Raw genomic sequence first — 15,072 nt, forward strand, 5'->3', positions numbered from 1 at the left:
ATAAGGTTATACATGAATGGTTGCTCATTGTAGGATTATATTTTCTAAAAATAGGGTTGGCCACCTACAGTTTCTACCTCATTAATCCAAGTCTGTTTTTTTGTAAAGTTTTCTTAAACTTAAAAGGTTTTGTTACTGCCCAAAGTAGGAGATGTTAGTCTCTATGTTGATTTAGCAACAAAACATATTTTGTATTCCTTTAAACTGGATTAATACTAATCCTAATCAATAAGATTAAGGTTAGTTCATGTTAATTATGTAAGTTCAAGGGTACATAAGGATAAGTATCTCTTAAACTACTTAGAATGGCATACTAGTTATAATAATGCTATGCGAGGCTGTTTTTCAACTCTTGATGGAAGGTTGAATGACACATGTCTTTTCTACCATGAAGTGGACTCCATTCTAGCTCTTATTTAAAAGAAAATTTTCCATCATCAAAGGACAAGAGAGGATAGTATTGAAAGTGTCTACCTAGATAGAAAACAATTGAAATTTCTAAGTTTTCCCTCAACTGTTGTGAGCTAATCTAAGGTATGTACTTATATTTCCAATCTACTTTCATCTTAATGTTACACAAATGCAGAATATATGATCCAGATGCATGAATTGTCATACCAGCTTATAATATTAACCTTAGATGAAGAACAACATGATTTATAGCTAATGAAGTTTTAGAAGCATGATTATAGGCTGATATTCCAACAGTCCTATCAAAATTGAACACCTATTCATCCACGTCCTCTTCTTCATCACCGTCAGAATCATCAACAGCAGGTTGCCCATTCAAATCAACCTCTATACTATTTGCTAGTCTCACAAATTGACCTCTTACACGAGGCCTCCTTTCAGCTAGTTTCTTCCGGTTAATGTACCTGACCTTCTTATCAAAACACTTGTCTTTCCTTTTCTGTCTAAACTTTACCAGTGCTGCTTCTCTTCTTTCAACCTGAGTTGGTTTTACTTCGCTTGAAGGCACACCTGCAACTGGCGGCCACATGTGTGTAGTGGTCATTTGCCCATGTTGCATAAAAGGATAATACGGAAAGGATGCCATTCCAGGTACATTGGCGTGTTGCTGGAGAGGAATACAAGGAGACAATGTTGAAGTACAATTACTTGACATATTTTGCAGGTTCCCTTGATATAGTTGAGCAGGTGAAGGTATCATGACTTGATTCATCATTCCTGGCAAATAATAAGGAAACGGAGGGTGCCCCTGTCCACGAGAAACATTAACTTGAACGTCATTTCTTGGAGCTAACAAAAGCTTAGAGGATTGCTCTTCCTCCTTCGAGATCCTGCCATCTTGATTTCTCAATGGTGTCAAAGGAGTATTCTGCCTTCCAAAATCAATAGTCCTACTGCCACCCTCCTTTGTGTTCCATTCATTTTGTCTTTCTAACGAAGTGTGACGAGTGTAAAACCTTCCAACATTTGTGATGCCAGGAACATTGTCTCTGCTAGGAATTACTTCATTAACACAGTAGTTTTCCAGTGAAATTCCGGTTTCTTGCCTTCCGATATCACTTCCTTGTTGTTTATTGGAACATGTCTGAAATGTATATTCCCTGCTAGGGCCGCTTGGCTGTACTGATCTAGAAGCATTTTCGTCCATACAACCAGCCACTGAACGGTTGTCTGCAGTTGCACCGGTTTTGACATATGTAAAGAAGGCTGATGACTTGCCAAACTTAAGACCACTTTTCTTGAAAATTGTTGAAACTTGTCCTGTAAAATAAAATAAAATTTAACCATTATTTTTCCAAAACTTGTAAAAGCAAGAAAGTCAAAATGCACATGGGTGTCTAGAATGAAATGTTATTCCAAGGGGGAGAAAATGCACATGGGTATCAAGAATGAAATGTCATACCACAAAATTTCTATACCAAAAGTCAACTTGAGGGAGAAAAACCAAGGTCATTCAACAATTCATAAATTTCAAAAGGGAAAATATAATTGCAAGTACAGTAGCATGTTGGATCAGTGCAAACTTTGCCTATGTAATAGACCTCGGGGCAGAAGTCACTGACACTCACCATTTCGCTGGTCACTAGGCCCTGGCGCATCCAGCTGAAGCTCTGAAGAATTCTTGAGCGGAGACTCTGCGAACGTCGTGGCAATGAACTGGAAAGGAAAGCATAACAAGAACATAAAGATACAACTAAGGCAGAAGCAATTAATGGGTTGTTCCATCAAATCCCTGCGCATATCAGAACAGAAAATCTCAGATCTAAAGAGACCATTTTTTTGAATTTGAAAGTATCAAGTTCACTGCAGTTCCTAGAATGTTAATACTATTGTCGGCAAACACCAAAGCACAGTTCACAAGGGTCGGGAAACACCAAAGCACAGTTCACAAGGGTAATAGTTAACGGTTCCTGCTTGCATTCACAATTTCATATCATACATTAACACGTCTAACAGTAAATATGCTCTTTTCTTGATTTAAACTACTAAAATTACTATTAAAAAGAGCTTTGGGTAAATATGGCAGATATTGGAAATTATATTTCTCTTATCCCTAAAATTTCAACTGCTAGGAAACAGAAGTCTGTTTCTAAGGCAATACTTACATCATCTTTCCGATAGTTGGTCTTGCGAGACTTATCGTCTGTGTCATCGAGAATAGAGTTAGGCTGTTGGTATTGGGATCGCTTGGGTCTGACACAGCCAAATCAATGTCATAACTTAAGATATTCTTCTCCACCAATCCAAGCTACAAGAAAAGTTAAGATAGCTGTAAATATCATGAAACAAAAGAATTCTTGAACAGTTATATCAGCAAAATTTAAAACCAATCGAGTCAAGAAAACCCACCATCTGCCTTCTTCTCCACATGTGAGTCCACAAGTTCAATAACTCGTTTGTGCGTAATGGCTTCACAAGATAGTCAGCTGCTCCACGTTTTAAACATTTTACTACAACAGAAACATCATCTTGGGCAGACATCACTGAAAAAATCCAATAAAAGAGAAATTAGAAACAATTCCAATATTAGTTAGTAGACTGAGGAAAAATCAATAATTTCTCACTTATAATGGGAATGCGCTGCAGCTCTTTATCGCGCATAATATACTTCAACATCTTCAAGCCCTTGGATATGGGAAGGTCAACTTCAGAGAGAATGATATCAATATCACGACCCTCTGCATTAAGTGCATCAATCACTTGTCTGGGTGTCCTCGCTGATGTTACTGCAAGGCAAGTTGACAAAAGCTGTTAGACATTACACCACATCTGGTATCAAATGCAGCATCTGTTAAGCACTATTTACAAGTAAAATTGTACAAGACCTCAGTCAACAGAATTAGCAGACAACAAATCCTTCTTTAAGTTTAATACAAGATTAAAGTTTGCGCTTTCACCTCTGGAAGACCGACCCCTTGAAATACTACAATTTTATACAAATGTCACCTATATAAATCAGACTCTAAACAACTTTGATTTTTACAAAAGAAAAGCAACATGAAATTCCAGGAGTGCTGCGCCACAAATAAGTGCTCCAAAATTGCAATTTTACATGGATGAAAGGGCCAACTCTAAAACCTTCAAGTTTAGCGCTTGTTCTAGAAAACAAAGATTTCAGAACCCAACTACGCTAAAACGAAAATCTCTAATTCTCCTGGCGCTAATCAATTGTCCAATCGAATAATTTGTTAATCTATTAGCATAACTAAGGTGCACAATTGCTGAGGTCTGTATGGTTCAAGGGGAACAAACATCTCCCATGGATGAAGTTTTGGCCCAAATTGTGTCACACCTAGCTAGTATTATTCAAATTTAAGAACCTGTCTCCTCTTATGCGCATAATTATCCCCTAACTATCTCCCTAACCCATAAGCTTAAATGGAGATCTCCAATTCTCCTGGCACTAATTAATCATCCAATCGAATAATTTGCTAATCTATTAGCATAGCTTAGGTGCACAATTGCTGAGGTCTGTATGGTTTTAAGGGTAACAAACATCTCCCATGGATGAAATTTTGGCTCAAATTATGCCACACCTAGCTAGTATCATTCAGAGAGCATAAATTACATACACAGTGATTACAGATACTAATCATCAATACTTAAAACTAAGAAAAAAATGAAGAATCAATAACAATAAAGCAAGTAAGAATCAAATTATAATACCTTGGTAAGAACATTTGCAGAGAAGTGTAAAAACTTCATCAGAGCTTTTATTATTATTGTCACACAATAAAATTCTCACTTTACTTCTATCAACAAAAGGCATACTACTATTATTATTGTTATTGCCTCCACCACCACCACCAACAGCATCCTCTTTCCTCTTCTCCATCTCAACAACAACTCTATCCAACTTATTGTATCCACCACCACCAGCAGCAGATCCTCCTCTCATCATCAAATCCAATTTCTGCTTGTTGTTAGTTAATTAGATCCTCTCTCTCTTCCTGTTATCTGAAGAAGTAGTAATTTAAAGTTTCTTCAACTACTAAATCAAACAATATTACACTGCTAGCTTCTTGATTTTTCATTCCTTTGGAAAAACAAAAATCAAAAATGAGGAACTAATTTTCTACATATTGCAGTAAATAAAAAAAATAAAATATCTCCTTTCTCCAGGGAAGAAGAAGAAAGGAAGAAGAAAAGACTTTGAGATTAAATAAAAACCACTAAAATGAGGTTTGCTAATGTGAACTACTAGCTAGGACTTATCTGTAAAGTGAAGAAAAAACTGAAAATGTTCAATTTATATTTAATTCATGTTTTATTATTTATTTATTAAGAGAGAATTCGCTCTCACTCTGTTCTAATAAAAACCTAGGCGTAGTATATTTGTAGCTAATATTTCAGTGAAACATTTATTTTATATATGTAATTAAAAGTCTATTTACTCGTAAAAAACTAGCACATTCCACAATATGTAATTCTGAATCAACAATTAAAATTAAGATCCACGGATGATGAGGTTTGGTATTTCGTAATCTTTTTTTTTTAAATTATATAGAATTCTTGAAAACAAGCATGTCCTCAAAGCATTCTCAGATTGTAAACGTTACTCCAATATAATAGTAAGGTCACTAGTTAATGATACTAGTGACCTGAATTCGAAATTCGTAGCATCAAATTCTTCACGTATAAAAAAAAAAAATACTCCGGATTCAAGGCTTTAAACATATTGTCATTTAAGTTGTAAAAATGTGCCTCTATTTTTAAAAGTGTCGTGAGATCCCTTCCATTTGTTTATTTATATGCTCAAAAAAGAAAATTTTATTTATTTATTTATATTTGTTTACATAATTAGCTAGATTTTGTTTGATCAGACGGTTAGGAGTGAAAGGACGGGGTGATGAGTTAGATAGATTTTCAAGTTAGATAATGATTTAGTTTGACACGTCAGATAAAAAGGGGTTGTCTTTTTTAAGTGTTAAGTGATGTAGAAGATGCATCTGTTATTGACGTGGTTGGAGAACAGAAATCCCGGAGATATTTTTCTCTATTAAAATTTAAAATACAAGATATTTTAATTATTGACGTGTCTCCTTTGGATTGCATCTGTTATTTGTGGACGGGCGGCGATCGTATTTTATAAATCCGTTAACAATGATTTCGTGTACATTCACGACTGCATTCCTTCCGGTGGCGGGGCTAGAAAATGAGCACGAGATAGGCTTGACCATTTTCGTACACAGGGATGAAGTCTAAAATTTACGAATATTTATGGCCCAACTTAAAATAGGTGGAACCGAGGTAAACCAGACCTAAATTCTGCCAGCGACTCTATTATTTGTGGATTGTATCGATAAAATCGGTTCAGTCTTCCGAACAAACAATATATAAAAATGATACTTCTTCCCTAATAAAATAATGTGCCAGTTTTATGTACAAATCAATTAACTATGATACAGTTGCCTTTTTGGGGGAGACAAAGAGTGGTCGGGATGGGTTGTGGAAACACAACTAGGGGTCTGGATGAATTGTGAGTTCATCCACCGTTCCTTTTGCCTTTTAAAAGAAAACTTGATCGCTCTCTGAGTGGAATCCGTATTCAATTTAAGTTCAAACTGCCGGCGATTCAAATTTCTCTCATGTGTCGCAGCCTCCACCCTTTCCTCCCTTTTTTCCTACGTGTCTTTCATACAAGTAGTTTTTAAAACTACCCAAACTGACCTATTCCTTCGACAAGTAGATAACTCTTTCATTGATCATCGAAACTGTTTCACAAATCTACCTCTCGCTCTGTGTGGTAGTTCTTCATCTGATTTTTTCAGGTATTATCTTCGTCTCTCCCTATCATTATATTTTGTTATTATAGATTCAGAAAATGATATAATAAAGTTGACGATGTTATGCAGAGTCAAGTTTCGACCAATTATCGTGTCAGTTCCTCTTAGAGTCTTGGTTGTTCACTGTAAATTTGAACGATACATCTTTTTATTCTGTAGAGTTGGTGACGTCGCTGGAGTTGGGTATAACCTACCGGCAATCATTTACCGTTCTTTGTATCTTTTAGGAAAATCTTGATCGCTCCTTTCCGTCTCCCAAATTCGACAAACGTTGAAAACTACCGGCAATCATACGTGGTAGAACCTACATTTTTTTCTCCTTATTGTCCCTACGTGTCTTTCATGCAAGTCGTTCTCATATCTACCCAAACTGACCTATTTTTTACCAAGTAGTAGATTAGTATCACTTTTTCACAAATTGATGGTCTTGGGTTATCGGAACTGTTTCACAAATATCCCTATCTCTCTCTTTCTCTCTCTAATTGTTCTTGCACTCCGCGACGACTTATCTTCGTCTCTGCATATCATTATATTATGTTCCTGTGGATTCAGAAAAATGAAAGAAAACAAAGTTGAGGATTTTCAAAATTGTTCTTGCAAGCAAAATTTTTGGGGTTTTGTTATGATGTTTTGTACAGCCAAAAACGTAAGGTGTCTTTTATACAAATTTGTTCCGCTAAGTTTCCCTATTTAATTTTTGTTGTTGTTCTTTCCTTTTCAATCACTATTAGTTTGATCTACTTTGTGCATTTTATCGACTGGAATTGGTGCCCGAGTACTTCTTTTTAGTTTGATTATTTTCAAGACGCGAGAATGGACGAAAGCTTAATAGCATCAAATAAGCATGAAAGAGAGAGTGTATAACTATCATCCTTTGCAAAAGGTAAATCTCTATCGGTTTCGGTGTTGAGTATATTGTTATTTGCAATTTGAATTCTTAAGTTACATGTTTAGTTTTTTTTGTTCTGTGTTTGTATACTGTTGACTGCCTTACAAGTTTATATATTACCACTGTTTTCTTTGCATACCATATCTGTGCATACCGCTGTTGAAGATCCTTGGTTTCATGGATGGTTATAAAAGGCAAATAATATTGTGACGATTTTCTAAAAAAAAAAATTTGCTGCTTTCTTCCGTTGGCGTTTCATCACAATGAAGTAACTAATTAATATTTTTTGCTGTTGCAAATTTTGCATTTGAAGCCTTATATGGGGGCTTCCATGAATGGCAGATGGTTTATTTATTTTCACTTCAATCATCTTTTCTGCGTGTAACGAGTATTTTTCCGTTCTTCTTTAAAATTATGGTTCATTTGATAGTCACGTTTAACATCCAAATTCTAGCAGAAAAGGATATGGAGTCAGAAAAAAAATGTTGTATGCTGTAACTGGTGATGCTTGATAGATAATCACGCGGTAGCGAATTATTTTTCCAAGGATTGATTCATCTTAAAATTAGATTGTTGAAATTTTCTTTAGTTGTTCATAAGATTTAAAGAAATAAGCTATTGCATTGTTAACCAGGTGACAAAGATTGAAGAAGGGTCTTCAAAAACGTACAAGACAGTTCAAAGCTCAGCAATTTATTGTTCGAGTGTTGAGTCTTTTAGTTTCGACTCTTGAGCGTACTAGATCACAACATCGATTTAATTCTTTTGTTGTTGTATAATCTTTTTGGAGACAGAGATCAAAATTTTGACAATTTTTAGAATGAGCAAATTTATTTAGCAATTTATTTACATAATTCAAAAATCTTATTAGGAACAATTGAAATGCTTAATTACATGAGTGACCAAGCCTTCTCTATTTTGCTTTGAAGGTTGTTAATTAAATGTTTTTGCATTACATATTCTTTTGTGTTTGCAACCACATATTATACTACGTACTTGGCAATTGGATTGTGTACGCACATTTAAAAATGCTAGAGTATTTGAATCCGCTGGCTATCGGTTGGGAGTCCCGGTTTGTGTATTCTTTTGCTTCTTACCCACTTCCTATCTTTAGAAAAGTCGTTTATGTATTCAACGAATGTGTAGGGAAAACTTTAATGACTCTGTTGCTAAAACAAATGTGTAGGCAAAATTTCAAAGTTAGGAACTACCGTGAGTGAAATTGGTATTGTCTCTGCGAGGATCACCAAGTCGAACAAAAGAACAAAAGCAACACTGAGTTCCCTTTGATGGTTTACTAAAGAATATAAAGCATCAACAAGTTTTTGGGTACTTAAGTTATGACTATCAAGATGGGAGAAAGACTGTTAACCTGGCATCCCATTTACCAACGCTAAGGAACTTCCTCGGACCAACCATTTGGCCGAATTGAGAATAATCGACCTTAGTTATTACCAAACGAATACAGTCTTTGGTTAATAAGTGTTCCCTTTGGCCACTATCACTTGCCACTTTAGCGCAGTTAATTCAGCCGCATTATAGACCATTTGTAAGTGCTTTTCTGTTGAAATATGTAATGAAATTTAGCATACTAGGAATTCATTTAAACTCTACATTATAGTATACATCGCATAGAACCTATCTGCCAAAAGATCAATGTTATCTAGAATAATTCCAACCAAAAGGGTTCAGATATGTTGAAAACACAGCTAGATATTAAAGACCACCGCGCCGAAGGCACACGAGAGGTTGAGCCCAGGCCGAAGGCCTGGGTGATACCCTAGTCTAGAATATAAAACATAGTTTGGACAACATAGCCTAGATAAAGAGCGACCAAGATGCATTTTGGGAAAAGTTAAATCCATGATTGTGGTTTACTCTAATTAAAATTAATCATTACGAGTGTTTTACTAATCATTATGAGTGTTTTATTAATTAGTCTCTCATTAAGTTTTCATCACTAAATGTCCTCTTATTTAATCTAATAAATATGTATTTTTACATTACTAAATAATTTTAATAAAAATTATTATATCAATAGAAATTAGTGGTTAGTAGTGGAAGAAGTAGTGGCTGGTATAAGTGGTGGTGGTGGAGGCGACAATATTGGTGGTGGTGGAAAAAAAATGTCGATGGATGGTTTTATGATGGTGATGTTGGTGAATAGTCATGGACATCATTAGTTCTGTATATTTACAACACAAGCAAAATTGTATCGTAAAAGATGTAGTTGGTCATCACGATTGATAAACACAAATATCATATTTTTAGGATGATACCATACCATTTAAAAAAAAATGATCATAACCACCGGATCACCTAAACAGTAACCCTGCTACCTTTAGCACTCGGTTGTATATATCATGGTTCTAAACGTTAAAATAAAATTAGTTGCAATACAACAGAGTATATAACAATAAAAAGTATGACGAAATAAATTCATCAACGATATAAGTTTGTTCAACCATAATTTTATGTATGATGTTTGTGATTTAAAATTAGAATTACGACAAACGGCCAATGGGAGGTAGGCGGCGGTTGTGGTGGAGAAATAAATCGTATTATATATGGTTTTGTAGTGGTGGCGGTGGTTGGTTAGTAGAAGTAGGCTATGTTAATTTTGTATCTACAAAATGGATAACATTATAAATGAGAAGTCGTGGTTGATCGTCTTATTAATAAAATAAAATAAACTCGGTTAAACTTCATGAAAGATCAAAAAAATAAAAAAAAACCACAAGATGTCACGCTAGATAAATACTACAAACAAACGGGAACAAGTCAAAATCAAGACAAAAAAATTTACTTATTATCGAGATGTATCGTTACGGTAATGGTTGTACCCTAGCTACATATACTTTTTTGCCTATTTCTTTGTACTGTATTATAAAATGAAGCTTCGCTAAGTTAGGAAAGATAAAGATCGGTCCTAATTGTTCGTCTCAATAGGTAAATTCATGGTTTTGTTCCATCCCATAAATACAAGCTTTAATTAAGAAAGATTCATTACATATTCTCTTATTCCCATCATACAGTCCAAATCAAAATGGAAAAATTTGATCAACTGAAAATTACAAACCTACCTTCCATAAAACTGAACAATTGATTCTCTCGCTCACATTCGGTAGGATGAGTGGGTTTGAAAACTCTAATTCCTTACTTTGGAGCAAACAAAAATCAGAAATGAAGTTGCATGGGAAGGGAGATAGATTGCGAAAGGAAAAAAACTCAAATCCAAGAGTATAGTTCCGCTCAATCTTCTTTCAATTTTCTCTCAATCTTCATCCACCAAAACGTACATATGTAACCAGTCAAACTACTCTGAGTTAACAACATTTGAGAAAATCCTTTCTTTTTTACATTGTTTCATGTATGAATGTTTGCGGTTTCTGTCATTTTCTTGAATATCATTTGTTGTATATTTAGCTGAAGTATATATTTTCAAATATAATCTTATTGATTACAATAACCTCATGGTTGAAATCTAGGGATGCCTATATTTTGTGATTAAAATTTGGCTATCACAGGTCGTCGAGGTTTCAATCTATTCACAACTTTTTGGTCTAAAAAGGTGATTTTTTCAAGAAACAATTTTTCGTTTCTATTTGTTTAGATAACATTGGAAATAGAATTTTGATTTCATCTTGATAAAAAAACTTAGAGAGAAACTTATAAGATTATTTAGATTACAAGTTATAATTTGACTATAGATTGGTATTTACAAAATGATCGTACATGTATAAAAATGCCCCTGTTATTCGGTCTTCTATTTCAAAGTCCATAATAATTCAACTAGAATCTATTTTCAATAAATAATCTAACCTGATTATACGTAATTTATGCCATTATTGATTCATTCTTGGAAAAGTTAAATATACAGCTGTAAAATGATCAGTTTAATTAACTTTTAATAATAAATGTTCTATTGATATTTCATAATAAATACTCCCCCGCCTCAAATTAACAGTCCTAATTGACTTTGTCAAGATATTAAGGAAATCCTATAGAATTTCGTGACTAACCCTTGTCTAGCCCTATTTAATGTTCTGTTGTTACCAAAACTAAAATTAATATTATTAAAAATTATAAATTGGATAGTATTATTATTTTAGGAAATATTTTAAGAAGATAAACACAAACTTATACTGCTTTTATTATGGAGTCCTTAATTAGAACGGGATGTAAGAACAAGTAGAAGTTTTATTAGTAATTTTATAACTGTCCAAAAATGTTTTTATTCAAAAAAGAATGACAATTAATACAAATATATTGAGTAGATTTTTTCCTTATATGTTGGTGATAATATTTAAGATTTTGAATTAAATTTATAGTATTAAAAATGATTTTATGATTATAAAAAATAAAGGGTATATTTGATAGTTTAAGGGAGAAGTATGTCTATAAACAGAGCGGACAGATAAAAAGAGATAGACCAAAGTAGAAATTAGGACAGATAAAAAAAGATAGAGGGAGAGTGACGACTTTAATGGTGGTGGTGGTGGAAGAAAGTAGGGGCAGTGGGATGAAAAAGGTTTCTTAAGGTTATTTAGTTGCCCTTAGTTAATTTTTTTTATTTGATATTAGTTTTTCAGGAAAAATCCATTGAGAGGGTTTCTTTTCAATTTAATAAAAAATAATTACATAGCACGCAAGTGAGCAACAAGCTGCGCCGCAAGCCCTTATTTTTTTTTTAAATTAAAATAAATTTTAAAGGCCAGATTTTTCTGGGGAGAAGATAAATCAATAGCTATAGTTTTAAGATTTGTCGGGTCGGGGCAAGTAACAAGATGAAACCAATAAAAAAAAATGACCATATACAAGACTACAAGCGAATCAATTGTAATTGATTTATGTTTTTTCCATTTCTCCTCGACTTCATATGATTTTTTTTTTTTTGATAGGCTAAAGCTGGACCCAGGCCCTTACCCAAATTTAGCCAGTTGTACTAGCTCCACTGTCAGACCCAACCCCGCCGAAACCCTCTATACAACTAATTAAATACAAACCTCTACTACGGTGGGGATCGAACCCCTGACTTCCTCCGTACTGGAGTTGATGGGATACCACTGAGCTATGCTCTTGGACCCATATGATTATGCATGCTTAAGGAATAGTTCATGGTAATAGGTAAAGAGAGAAGATAAGTAGATAAAAAAACGAAATGGATCAAGAACTATAGATTATTAAACTTTAGGAAGACATAAATCTATGTAAATGTAAAATAATTTATATCACCAAAGGGAGAAAAATAATTCTTGAAGCTAACAGATTTTATAAGATTAATCTGATTGATTTTGAAGTAATTTTGTGTTTCGGATTTATTACAAATTTGGTGAAAGACCTTTGATGATTTATTTGTTTTTGAAGTAGGGACACTATTTTGTTTTGAAGAAGTTAATGAAATGGTGTTCCACTACCCATAGGCCCATAGGATTTTGAAGAGTCGGTTAACGTTTAACTATATTTGTCCTAAAGGATTGTATTACTTACAGACATAGTACTAAAATATTTGAGGCTAAGACATGTTTATTAACCAACACCTCAAAAACATTTAGACTTGGATCAACTTGATCGAGTTTCCGCAAACAGTTATGATATGTATAAACCGATGGATATTTGAAATACATATATCTCACAATTTAAGTATAAGGTTTAGTTCATTTAACTCAAAAAATAAGGCATTAGTTGTGATAAACAATAGATAGAGTTTTAATAAAACATGACCATTTTGGTCACAAAGTCAGCTGAATAAGAAACTGAAGCGATTTTCTGTTTCAAACATGGCTACCGTGTAAAAATAATAACATCAAAAGATTAACTAATTGGTCATCCATAATCATCACTTGATAATATCTGGAGTAATATTAGCCTTTTCAATTATAACACATGCCTTTTATATAGTTTACTTACATAGTTTCAAACATTAGGGAATGAGAAGTGTCGGGTTTTTGATACATGTATATAGGTTTTTTGAGGCTTTTGTTTAATATCTGCCGACGTTGTTCTTATTCTTCGTTCTAATATAAATTCTCACACTAAAGTTTTCCAAAAGAAAAAGTTTCTGATAATTTTGTGTTTGAAGTGCACACAATATTTTAAGAAAAATATTTTTTAATTGGTTCAGCGGGATTCAAGGTTGTGGTCGCTACAACTAATATAGTGGATGTGTTTAGTGCATCATAATTTACCCTCACTTTTAACAAATTGATGTTTTGATGTTATTCATAGATGTAGTTGGGTTTATTAACTAGCATCATGAACAAACAAACTTTAAAGACACCAAACGGCTATGAAAGTCTTCTGCTGGAACTCAAATTACAGATAATCGTATTTCCGATTGATTGTTACCTCTATTCACAACAAAATATAGAATGTGTATGCAAAATGGATCTGAATTTTTTTATGGGTTTGAGATTCTATACTGCCATCTTTCAAGCGGACAAGAGTACGTGTAATGTTGTTAAGATTTTCGAGGTAAAATGTTCATAAAAAACTTTAGAGCTCACATATGAATTTATATCTACGCGATATTTGAAGACCATTGATGATCTGACGTAGTCGCTCCAGTGAATATGAAAGATTGTTGTATGATCATTTCATAAAAATGGCGGGCTAAGATATTGTATGATTTAGTGATACATTCTAATATCTTACTTGGCTTCGCATAAAAAATGTAGTAGTGTTATCAAGGTGCAATAAGTACTCTGAAAATCATATATTTCTCACATGTGCCGAAATATTATTTTGTGAGAATATTATTACCTAAAGCCATTTATTGTTCGGATTACAATTTTTTGGATTAGTTTATCTCGGATTAATTACAACAATCATAAATTCATGAATTTTTTCTCTTCATGTAGTCCACGGTGAAAGGTAAGTGGAAAGTCTTTGTAACGGTGATTAGTGCATATTGATTTGTTTGCTTGGATTTTTATGTCATAGTTGTTGGTTTTATTTTGTTGCGCCAATGATATTATTTTTTATTAAATCTTGATTTAGATGGCTAAATTATTACACCATGTTGTTTTGTAATTTTGAGTTTTATAACCCTCTAGAACTTCCCTGAAATTTCAATTGGAGTTATAAGAAACCTCTTATGGATTCCGTAGGAATTTAAAAAAAAAAAGCCAAATAAGAAGTTCATTTTTAATATATGGTTGGCGTTACACAAAATTTGAAGATGTGTATGATAGCGTATAAATTTCGACTTCTAACATTTCAGGTGGCACAAAATAGTTGACTGCTTTTGGTTGTCTAGTGTTTCAATTGGTTGATGTGTCACAACGTTAGTGGATGTTGCAAAAAAATAAAACGGGAATCCTGAACGAACAGTGATTTTAAACCACGACAAAAAAACACACTCACAATGAGTGAGTCCAAAACCTGCACCCCTGTTTTCTCCCATCGATAGGGTCCACCCACTGTGAGGCGGCGGGTTTTCCCTTGTCCAAAATCTCGGTTCGTAAAGAACCACCCTAAATAAAAAAGCAGCTCCTCGTACATTTGACCTGTTGACCAAGCCTTTCTTTCTTTAAACTAGAAATTGACGTTTGATCCCAAAGTTACTGGGCTTTAGACACTCTAGTCCAGCGTCCTTAGGCCTAGTACTCGCTAGTCCAAATTTACAAAACCGTGAACAGTTTAACCCTTTTTTAGACGAGTTAGTCCAAATGGGAACCGATCCAAGTTTCTCTACTACCTAAAATACTCTCTCATCGTTTACTCCCAAATAACGATTCTGTTTTTTATTTTATTTTAGATTAGATCTGAAAACTTAGACGAATTTTGCAGAGAGAAAGAGAGGCGATTCATGTTGAGATTTGCAGAGAGAAAGAGAGGCGAGTTAAACGTCAATTTCTGTGGAAACTCTTTACAAATCTTTAAACATCAAGATAAAGTGTGTTTGTACATCAAGTAGCAGAAGAT

At 33.8% G+C, this 15,072-nt stretch overlaps 1 pseudogene; it reads right to left on the reverse strand.

Moving 5' to 3' along the window:
* Positions 1-517: 517 nt before the first annotated feature.
* On the reverse strand, positions 518-4,690 carry LOC113299897 (annotated as a pseudogene).
* Between the last annotated feature and the right edge of the window lie 10,382 nt (positions 4,691-15,072).

Source organism: Papaver somniferum, chromosome 7 (genome assembly GCF_003573695.1).
Source record: "Papaver somniferum cultivar HN1 chromosome 7, ASM357369v1, whole genome shotgun sequence".
Classification (NCBI taxonomy): Eukaryota; Viridiplantae; Streptophyta; class Magnoliopsida; order Ranunculales; family Papaveraceae; genus Papaver; species Papaver somniferum.